The sequence below is a fragment of the Sapajus apella genome, unplaced genomic scaffold, assembly GCF_009761245.1.
Source record: "Sapajus apella isolate SASKATOON/1434 unplaced genomic scaffold, GSC_monkey_1.0 scaffold36, whole genome shotgun sequence".
NCBI classification, from domain to species: Eukaryota; Metazoa; Chordata; class Mammalia; order Primates; family Cebidae; genus Sapajus; species Sapajus apella.
In genome coordinates this window covers 20,126,607-20,137,834 of record NW_022436976.1, presented here as the reverse complement: position 1 = coordinate 20,137,834, position 11,228 = coordinate 20,126,607, and the positions used below count along the sequence as shown (strand labels likewise).

Here is an 11,228-nt window from a genome sequence, read left to right as displayed (position 1 = left end):
TGTTATCTATTAAAGTCATTTTGGTCTCTAGCTAGTGTAGTAGTCGGATAGACAAAGTTACTTCATGCCTGTCTTCCTCCTAATTTCCCTGCCAGCTTCCTTCTCTTTTTCTCTGACTGAAAGGGCCGGACAACCGGGGAAAAGGAAACTTGTGCTTTCCCGCATACCTCTCCCACACCACACACACACACACACACCCACCCACCCACCCACCCCACAGCACACACACAGATAAACACACACGCAGGAATCCAGTTGCATTTTTAAAGCAGGCTTCGGTTCCTGAGTGCCTGTTGCTTCATTACACGAATTCCCAAGTTGCGGGACCCACCTTCAGGGGTATCTTGGTGGAGCACCTCTTGGGAGGTGATCCGACCTGTTGGTTCAGAAGCACTGAGCGTATTCACTCTGGAGCTCCTTTGTGCAACAGGAGACCAGCAGACTCCCACGGTCCCACTGGCTCCTTCCACGTAATGGGCCCCGCTGACTACCTCGCCTCCCTCGACCCCGCGATCTGCGTCCTCTGCGCCCCAGTCTCTCATTGTGCAGCCCGTAGCTGCAGAGCTCTTCGTCCTGTATTCATGGCAGATGCACAGCGAGAGACTGACACGTTCCAGGGACCGCGAATGGGAGCGAGCGCGGGCGGCCGGGGGAGGGTTTGTAGTGGCAGACGGCCGCTGGGATTATGAATGGGGGCTGGGGGGACGGCGAGTGTGGGGTTCAAACTGGGATTTTCGGTCTCTGCCTTTGGATAGGCACGCAAGGCTGTGCGTAATCCTTCAGCTCCGGTGGCAAGGGAGATGCCGTGAGCTCTCGGCTGGGAGAGAGGGTTATTTTGTAAAACTCCCTTGGTACCGTGCCCGTGGAATATTGTAGGAGGTCTGCGAGGTAGGTAGGGGAAGAAAATAACCTGGGAGGGCAATCAGGGAGAGGCCAGCCGACTGGAGACGGCGTGCTTTGCACCCTAGAATTGACAGGTGGTGGCCTCAGCAGTTACAACATACTACACAGCATTTCGTCCGTGCGATACGGTCACATTGTTATTCCCCGCACCTGGCTGAGGAGCGCAGCGCGGCAGACCAAGTGGCACCGGCGAGCTGTCTCTTCCGGGAGGCGGGGGTGGACAGTAGGGAGAGGGGGTTTTAAAGGGCCAGAGGAGGAGAGAGGAGCTCAGGGGCGCGTCGCCGGCGCCTGTGTCTCTCTGTCGCGGGTCCCCCAGGCTGGCCCGCCGGCCGGTCCGCGCGCGCGCTCTGCAGTCGTCCCCGGCCCGCGCGCCCCTTCCCAGTGCTCCTGGCCTCGCTTCAGCGGCTGCGGGCTCTTCGTTGCGGGCCGGGCTGCACGCGAGCGCCCTCCGGGCAGACTTTCGTCCCCCCCAACCGGGAGCGCGGAAGGTTCGCTCGCAGCGCGTGGTCGAGCCGCGCCGGGCGGAGTCCTGGCGTCCAGAGCGCGGCGGCCGCGGCGGTGCAGCAGAGGCGCCTCAGGAAGGAGGAGGGAGGCTTCCGCGAGGGCAGCCTGAGGTAAGGGCTGCCTAGCAGGCTGCGGGTTTATTTTTCCTCATTCTCCTACTTCGTCACACACTGAAGCCGCAATGGAGAGTGTGGGGTGCTATGGGGCTGATGGGGGGCAAAGGGGAAATGGGGCCGCCGGGCCTGGATGGTCGTCTTGACAGCGTCATTGTCACCCCTTGTAGGAAATCCGCCAACCGGTCCCTAGCCTTTTGCCCTCACCTTCTCTGCCTCGGCTTCCTCCCTTGGACCTCTGGACAAGTCACTGGGGAGGAGAGGATGGAGAGACGCTAAGGGAGGGTGGAGAGACGCTAAGGGAGGATGGAGAGTGGCAGAAGGATTCAGGGCTCGGAAGCCCTGGAGTGGGTGACCCATGGGCGCGCGGTGCCCAGTGATTGCGGGCGGCGGGCGCGGGAGGGAACCTGAACTACCCAAGAGTTTGCTGGGCTGCGGTTCTAAGGAGGTCCTGCGTGCCATGGTGGCTGTGGCACCAACGGGGGCGCACTCAAGCCTCGGCATCACCAAGGCTCTGCAAGGAACTTTTGGGAAGCTCTGGCGTTTGTTGACGGGGCCTGGACCTTTCTAAGCTACAAGAGTGTGTTGGGGAAAGAAGAGGCTCTCCTCCTTCCTCCTGTCACTTTCCTTCATGCCTACTCTCTTTTTCCATCTTCCCGTTTTGCCTCCTTCCCTCCCTTTTTTCACAGACCACCTTCCTTGTGCAGTACTTCAAACACAAATCGGAACCCACTGTGGCCAACAGCATTAAAGCATGTATAAGGAGGAGTGCACAGAGGAACCGTTCTTAATTACAGTGGTTATATATATGTGTGTGTGTCTGTGTGTGCCACACACGTGCCTGGGATAATTTTTAGCAAGACTTTGAGACTGTCACCTGAAATTACATTGTACTTACATTAGGTTTGCATCATAAGTATATGATTCCACTAAACAGAAATGGTAAATCTATGCATTTTGTATCTTAGATCTAAGATTTAACTGTTGCTTGAATTACATGCACTGTTTAATTTCAAAGATTTACAGCTGCTGGAAAACTGGGCTACGTTGTAAGAATCAAAGGCACATTAATTATAAAAAAAAACAACAACAAAAAAACCCGAAAGTCCAAATGCTATTTTTGTTAGTAGATCATACTCCCCCCTCCCTTTCCTTTTGCTGAAACCTGTTATGCCAATTATATTCATAAAAACAAACCAATTTGGAGATTTCAAAGTGTTTTTACCTACAGCCTGTAGTGTAGGTAGGGGTCTGGAATTTATTGTACACGAATTGATAAGAAGATACATAAGGCCAATGATTTCACTGCAGGTAAAAGGAAGTTGAAATTCTTCTTTCTCAGGATAGCTCATTTCTTGACAGGATAAGAGAGAAATCCCCTTAATGTCAACAAGTACAACACTAGTCTTTTCAACTCTTCAAATCAATACTTGTAGGACCTGACTGTAGTATATTTGCTGGCTGTTTCTATTCTTTTTCAATTTCTAAACAACAGCATGCCAATTTGTTAATTTACAAAAAATAAATAAGATTGTTAAATGGACTGGAATTGTTGAGATGGCATGATTGATGCATTGAGGCTGTTTATCTATATATCTATCATCTTTCTATTTTCCTTATTACAGTTGTGAACTAAACAATGTTGCAGTGTGTCTACTTGTATTTTTCTCAGCCGATTTGCTTTTCCGTTTCTTTGTGGCTTGACATATTTTGCAAAAATGAATTATCTTATATTTCTCTAGAGAGTAACCAGTTAGACATACTTGTTTGCTTTCTAAATAGGACTGTTTTTGATTTGAGAAATAAGAAATCAATCATACATGGTTTTCTGATCTTGGAGTCCTTTGCCTGTCTAGAGACAGGTATTTAATAATAGTGGATAGCCTATGTACAAGTAAAGGTTTGTTTGATAAAGTTACTGGACACACACAGAAATAATAATTCCATTTTGATTTACAAATTGAACATTTAACATTGTGAAGACATAAAGAGTTCTAGGTTACTCTTAATATCTTACTTGACTTAATTCGGCTAAGGAGCAAGAGGTATATGAAGAGGTCTTCAGTGAAAAATTGGGGGGTTAGTAATTTATTCTTATGTCATAAAATTTCACCCATTTCTATTCCCCCAAAAATTCAAGCCGCATAGTTTGTGGAAGGTATAGGATGTTGCTGACCACAAAACATTTGGTTCCTTCAGGCACTGACTATTGTAGCCACCATGTGATAATGTGGTGGACATTGTGATGTGCCAAACTGTTCTTCAAAGGGAGACTTGTTGCTCAGCTTCTGGGAGTGCTGTCAACAGACAGTCTTCCATGGTCGGACTCTTCGGGTATTGCCTGAGCTGTAGAAAGCTCCCTTGTCTAAGGTCACACCTCTATCCAGGGCAGGTCACATCCAATGGCTGATGAATGTGGGAGTGTAAAGGTCAGGTCATCGTAATACAAATCTGGAAAACTCTGAAGGATCTTTGTAGCTTTGGAGCTCCCTGAAGGATGGTGTTGCAGCTCTACTTCTCCCTTTGGCCATTTGTGTTTTCTTCCCCATCCTTCCTCAGGTCTGGATAACAAGGCAGTCCCAAATAAAATAGGGTTTTGAACTTCATTTCAGAATTAGCTTGCCAGGGAAATCAACCTATGATGATGCTCCTACCCCATACATCCATTTTGCCAGTTTTAATCCATTGGTCTTTTGAAATGTAGTGTTTCAATCATCAAATATGATACAGAAAATGTATATGCGGAAGGAATTTATAGTTGCCAGTTTCTATTTTTTAGCAGTTGAAAAATGTTATGTCACTTCCTTTCAGGCCTCCCTGGTTTCAATGAGAAATTTGTTGTTAGAATTGATGCTCCCTTATAGGCAATGTACCATTTCCCTCTGGATAGTTACAAGAATATTTTCTATATCTTTACTTTTTGGAAGTTTAATTATGATGCGTTTTGGCATGAATGTCTTTTGGTTTGTTCTGTTTGGGATTTGATCAGATTTTTAAAATGTAGGCTTGTCTTTCATTGAGTTGGGAAATTCTTAGGCATGATTTCTTCAAACACAAAAGTGTTTCAGCCCCACTGTCTTACTTATCTCCTTCTGTGACTCTCATGATATGAAAGCTGGATCTTTTGTTGCTGTCCTACAAGACCCTGAGGCTTGGTTCATCTTTTTTTTTTTTTTTTTTTTTTTGCTCTATTTTCTCTTGGTTCAAATTGAAAACATTCTATTGATTTGTTTTCAGCTTCATTGATTCTATCTTCTGTCTGTCTTCAGAGCCCATCTAGTGAGTATTTTATTTTGATTACTATATTTTTCAACTCTATAATTTCCATTTGGTTCTTTTTTCAGCTTATACTTATTTGCTGAGACATTCTATTTTTTTTATTAGTTTCTAGAGAATTTGTACTTGCTTGTTGAAACTTTTTTTTTTTTTTTTTTTTTTTTTTTGAGACAGAGCCTTGCTCTGTTGCCCAGGCTGGAGTGCAGTGGTGTGACCTTGGCTCACTGCAGCCTCCACCTCCCATATTCAAACGATTCTCCTGCCTCAGCCTCCTGAGTAGCTGGGACTATAGGTGCACAACACTACACCTGGCTATTTTTTGTATTTTTAGTAGAGATGGGGTTTTACCATGTTGGCCAGCATGGTCTCAATCTCCTGATCTTGTGATCTGCCCACATCAGCCTCCCAAAGTGCTGGGATTACAGGTGTGAGCCACTGCACCTGGCCTGAAACATTTTTAGAATAAATGCTTTACAATCTTTGTCAGATAATTCTAACATCTGATTCAGTTAAATGCTGGCGTCACTTGATTGTCTTTTCTCATTCAAGTTGTGATCATATTTTGGGCATGTTAGCTATTGTGTTAGAAGACCCTGGGTTTCTATTTAAATCTTGTATTTTAACAGATAAACACTCTGTTTAGGGTTAGCACACAGATCCTGGCCTACTTTTGTGGGCAGTGGTTTTGATGACAATTTAATTTCTAGAGGACTTGAGGTGCTGTTAGTCTGCCTGGTTTGTCTGGTGCTTCTGGATCTCCCACTGAACGCTGCTGGTGCCACCTGAAGGGGAAGAACAAGCCTCCCAGGACAGGCCCTCTGGTGCCACTAGGTCAGGGAAGTGTCTCTAAGTGTCTTTCAGCCTTGGAGAAATAAGGAGCACTCTTAGGCATGGAGCTCGTTGTGGCAGGATTCCTGGTGCCAGTGCTTTGAGGCCACCTGGCATTGTCAAATGGACCCCAGTTAGATGCAGAGGAGGAATGAGCCTACCTAGATCATCTTCTACTACTAGGTTAGGAGTTGGGAGGCTCTGGGCCTGGGTAATCTGCTGTTGAATAGAGAGTTGGAAGACACCCACTGCTCTACTGCTCTATTGTTCCCCCAGTCCAGAGGTCACTAAGCAGTCCATCTCCCTCTTGCCACCATTCTCAGTCCTCCTTGGGATGCCTCTTGTATTATTTTTATTTTTTTATTTTATTTGGGCTCTGGGTATATGTGCACATCCTGCATCCTGCAGTTTGTTTCATAAGTACATACATGCCATGGTGGTTTTCTGTCTCCATCCGCCTAACCCCACCCATTGCCTACATCAGGCATTTCTCCTGGTGTTATCCCTCTCCCTCCTCCCTGCCCCCCTACTGTCACCCCTCTCCCTTCCTGTCCACCCCTCCACCTAGCCCTGTGAGTGTTGTTCCCTTCCCTGTGCCCAAGTGTTCTTATTGTTCATCACCTGCCTATGAGTAAAAACATACAGTGTTTGGTCTTCTGTTCTTGTGTCAGTTTGCTAAGAGTGATGGTTTCTAGGTTTATCCATGTCTCTAAAAATGACACAAACTCATAGTTTTTTATGGCTGCCTAGTATTCCATGGTGTATATGTGCCACATTTTTTTGTCCAGTCTATCATTGAAGGGCATTTGGGTTGGTTCCAGGTCTTTGCAATCGTAAACAGTGCCACAGTGAACATACATGTGCATGTGTCTTTATGATAGAACAATTTATAATCCTTTGGGTATATACCCAGTAATGGGATTGCTAGGTCAAATGGAATTTCTATTTCTAGATCCTTGGGGAATCGCCACACTGTCTTCCATAATGGTTGAACGAATTTATACTCCAATCAATAGTGTAAAAGTATTCATTTTTCTCCACATCCTCTCCAGCATCTGTTGTCTCCAGATTTTTTAATAATCGCCATTTTAACTGGTGTGAGATGGTATCTCAATGTGGTTTTGATTTGCATTTCTCTAATGACCAATGATGATGAGCATTTTTTTCATGTTTGTTGGCCACATATTTGTCTTGTTTTGAAAAGTGTCTGTTCATATCCTTTGCCCACTTTTGAATGGGTTTGTTTGTCTTTTTCTGTAGATCTGCTTTAGTTCTTTGTAGATTCTGGATATTAGCCCTTTGTCTGATGGGTAGATTGTGAAAATTTTTTCCCATTCTATTGGTTGCTGGTTTACTCTAAGGATTGTTTCTTTTGCTGTGCAGAAGCTATTAAGTTTAATTAGGTCCCATTTGTCTATTTTGGCTTTTGTTGCCATTGCTTTTTGTGTTTTAGTCATGAAGTCCTTGCCTGTGCCTATGTCCTGAATGGTTTTGCCTAGGTGTTCTTCTAGGGTTTTTATGGTGTTAGTTCTTATGTTTAAATCTTTAATCCATCTGGATTTAATTTTTGTATAAGGTGTAAGGACGGGATCCAGTTTCAGCTTCTTGCATATGGCTAGCCAGTTTTCCCAACACCATTTATTAACTAGGGAATCCTTTTCCTATTGCTTGTTTTTGTCATGTTTGTCAAAGATCAGATGGTTATAGATGTGTGGTCATGCTTCTGAGGCTTCTGTTCTGTTCCATTGGTCTATATCTCTGTTTCGGTACCACTACCATGCTGTTTTGATTACTGTAGCCTTGTAGTATAGTTTGAAGTCAGGTAGCGTGATCCCTCCGGTTTTGCTCTTTTTGCTTAGAATTGACTTGGCTATGCAGGCTCTCTTTTGGTTCCATAAGAAGTTGAAAGTGGTGTTTTCCAGTTCTGTGAAGAAGGTCAATGGTAGCTTGATGGGGATAGCACTGAATCTATAAATTACTTTGGGCAGTATGGCCATTTTCACAATATTGATTCTTTCTAATCATGAGCATGGAATGTTTTCCCATCTGTTTGTGTCCTCTCTTATTTCCTTGATCAATGGTTTGTTGTTCTCCTTGGAGATCTTTTACCTCCTTTGTTAGTTGTATTCCTAGGTATTTTATTCTTTTTGTAGCAATTGTAAATGGGAGTTCACTCTTGATTTGGCTCTCTGTTTGTCTGTTATTGGTGTATAGGGATTCTTGTGATTTCTGCACATTGATTTTGTATCCTGAGACTTTGCCAAAGTTGCTTATCAGCTTAAGGAGGTTTTAGGCTGAGATGATGGGGTCTTCTAAATATACCATCATGTCGTCTGTAATTAGGGACAATTTGACTTCTTCTCTTTCTAATTGAATGCCCTTTATTTCTTTTTCTTACATAATTATTCTGGCTAGAACTTCCAATACTATATTGAATAGGAGTGGTGAGAGAGGGCATCCTTGTCTGGTGCCAGTTTTTAAAGGGAATGCTTCTAATTTTTGCCCATTCGGTATGATATTGGCTGTGAGTTTGTCGTAAATAGCTTTTATTGTTTTGAGATACATTCCATCGATATCTAGTTTATTGAGAGATTTTAGCATAAAGGGCTGTTGAATTTTGTCAAAGGCCTTCTCTGCATCTATTGAGATAATCGTGGTTTTTGTATTTGGTTCTGTTTATGTGGTGAATTACATTTATAGATTTGCATATGTTGAACCAGCCTTGCATCCCCAGTATGAAGCCTACTTGATCATGGTGAATAAGCTTTTTGATGTGGTGTTGGATTCAGTTTGCCAGTATTTTATTGAAGATCTTTGCATCGATGTTCACCACGGATATTGGGCAGTAGTTTTCTTTTTTAGTTGTGTCTCTGCCAGATTTTGGTATCACATTAATGTTGGTCTCATAGAAAGAGTTAGGGAGGATTCCCTCTTTTTGTATTGTTTGGAATAGTTTCAACAGGAATGGTACCAGCTCCTCTTTGTATGTCTGGTAGAATTCAGCTGTGAACCCATCTGGACCTGGACTTTTTTTGGTCGGCAGGCTGCTAATTGCTGCCTCAACTTCAGACCTTATTATTGGTCTATTCAGGGTTTCAACTTCTTCTTGGCTTAGTCTTGGGAATGTGCAAGTGTACAGGAATTTATCTGTTTCTTCCATATTTACTGGTTTATGTACATAGAGTTGTTTGTAGTAATCTCTGATGATGGTTTGCATTTCTGTGGAATGTATGGTGATCTCCCCTTTATTGTTTTTTATTGCATCTATTCAATTCTTCTGTCTTTCCTTTTTTGTTAGTCTAGCTAGTGGTCTATTTTGTTGATCTTTTCAAATAACCAGCTCCTGGATTTATTGATTTTTTGATGGGTTTTTTGTGTCTCTGTCTCCTTCAGTTCTGCTTTGATCTTAGTTATTTCTTGTCTTCTTGCTTTTGAGTTTTTTTGATCTTGCTCCTCTAGCTCTTTCAATTTTGATGATAGGTTGTCGATTTTAGATCTTTCCTTGTTTCTTATGTGGGCATTTATTGCTATAAATTTCCCTCTAGACACTGCTTTAAATGTGTCCCATAGGATCTGGTATGTTGTGTCTTCATTCTTGTTGGTTTCGAAGAACATTTTTATTTCTGCCTTTATTTCATTGTTTATCCATTCATCATTCAGGAGCAAGTTGTTCAGTTTCCATGTGATTGTGCGGTTTTCGGTGCTTTTCTTAATCCCGAGTTCTAATTTGATTGTGCTGTGGTCTGAGAGAGTGTTTGTTATGATTTCTGTTCTTTTGCATTTGCTGAGGAGTGATTTACTTCCGATTATGTGGTCAATTTTGGGATAAGTGCAATGTGGTGCTGAGAAGAATGTGTATTCTGTGGGTTTGGGGTGGTGTGTCCAGTAAATGTCAATTAGGTCTGCTTGGTCCAGATCTGCATTCAAGTCCTTGATATCCTTGTTGACTTTCTGTCTCATTGATCTGTCCAGTATTGTCAGTGGAGTGTTAAAGTCTCCCACTATTATCGTGCAGGAATCTAAGTCTCTTTGTAGGTTTTTAAGAACTTGCTTTATGTATCTGGGTGCTCCTGCATTGGGTGCATAAATATTTAGGATAGTTAGCTCTTCTTGTTGCATTGATCCTTTTACCATTATATAGTGCCCTTCTTTGTCTCTTTTCATCTTTGTTGGTTTAAAGTCCATTTTGTCAGAGACTAGGATTGCTACCCCTGCTTCTTTTTGCTCTCTGTTTGCTTGGTAAATCTTCTTCCATCCCTTTATTTTGAGTCTATGTGAGTCTTTGCATGTGAGATGGGTCTCCTGAATATAGCACACCATTGAGTCTTGACTTTTTATCCAGTTTGCCTGTCTCTGTCTTTTGATTGGGCTGTTTAAGCCATTTACATTCAATGTTAATATTGTTATGTTTGAATTTGATCCTGCCATTTTGTTACTGGCTGGTTGTTTTGCCCATTAATTGACATGGCTCCTTCATTGCATCGTTATTCTTTACCATTTGGTACGTTTTTGCAGTGGCTGGTACTGGTTGTTCCTTTCCCTGTTTAGTACTTCCTTCAGTAGTTCCTGTAAGGCAGGTCTTGTAATGATGAAATCTCTCAGCAATTGCTTGTCCATAAAATATTTTATTTCTTCTTCATTTATGAAGCTTAGTTTGGCCGGATATGAAATTCTGCATTGAAAGTTCTTTTCTTTAAGGATATTGAATATTGGCCCCCACTCCCTCCTAGCTTGCAGGGTTTCTGCTGAGAGATCCGCTGTGAGTCTGATGGTCTTTCCTTTGTGGGTGACTTGACCTTTCTCTCTGGCTGCCCTTAGGATTTTTTCCTTCATTTCAGCCCTGGTGAATCTGACAGCTATGTGCCTTGGGGTTGCTCTTCTTGAGGAATATCTTTGTGGTGTTCTCTGTATTTCCTGGATTTGAATGTTGGCCTTCCTTGTTAGGTTGGGAAAGTTCTCTTGCATAATATGATGACGACTGTTTTCCAACTTGGATTCATCCTCCCCGTCACATTCAGGTATGCCGATCAAGCATAGATTATGTTTTTTTCACATAATCCCATAGTTCTTGGAAGCTTTGTTCTTTTCACTCTATTTTCTCTCATCTTGTCTTCTCATTTTATTTCATTGATTTTATCTTCTATCTCAGATATCCTTTCTTCTGCTTGATCGCTTCGGCTGTTGAAACTTGTGTATGCCTCTCAAAGTTCTTGTGCTGTGTTTTTCAGCTCCATCAAGTCATTTATGTTTTTCTCTAAGCTGGTTATTCTAGTTAGCATTTCGTCTAACCTTTTTTCAAGGTTCTTAGTTTCTTTGCATTGGGTTAGAACATGGTCTTTTAACTCAAGAGCAGTTTGTTATTACCCACCTTCTGCAGCCTGCTTCTGTCAATTCATCAGATTCATTCTCTGTCTTTCTTTGTTCCCTTGATGGTGAGGAGTTGTGCTCCCTGGGAGGAGAAGAGGTGTTCTGTTCTTTGATGGTTTCATCCTTTTTGCACTGGTTTTTTCCCATCCTGGTGGATTTATCTCCCTTTAATCTTTGAAGTTGGTGATTTCAGGAGGAGGAGTCTGAGTGGATGTTTTTTTCTTTCTTTTTTTTTTT

The 11,228-nt window shown here is 42.9% G+C and overlaps 1 protein-coding gene across 2 annotated transcripts in view; it reads left to right on the top strand.

Annotated features, from left to right (window-relative positions):
• The first annotated feature begins 772 nt into the window (after positions 1-772).
• The window catches only part of PDE4B (phosphodiesterase 4B), a 560,636-nt gene continuing 550,180 nt past the window's right edge, over positions 773-11,228 (top strand). The window contains exon 1 of one of the 2 annotated variants that reach the window (XM_032296712.1): positions 773-888. The gene's annotated coding sequence lies outside the window, so the exon portion shown is untranslated. Of the gene's footprint in view, positions 889-1,152; positions 1,518-11,228 lie in introns of those variants that run through there. The other variant, XM_032296711.1, reaches the window with a different exon arrangement.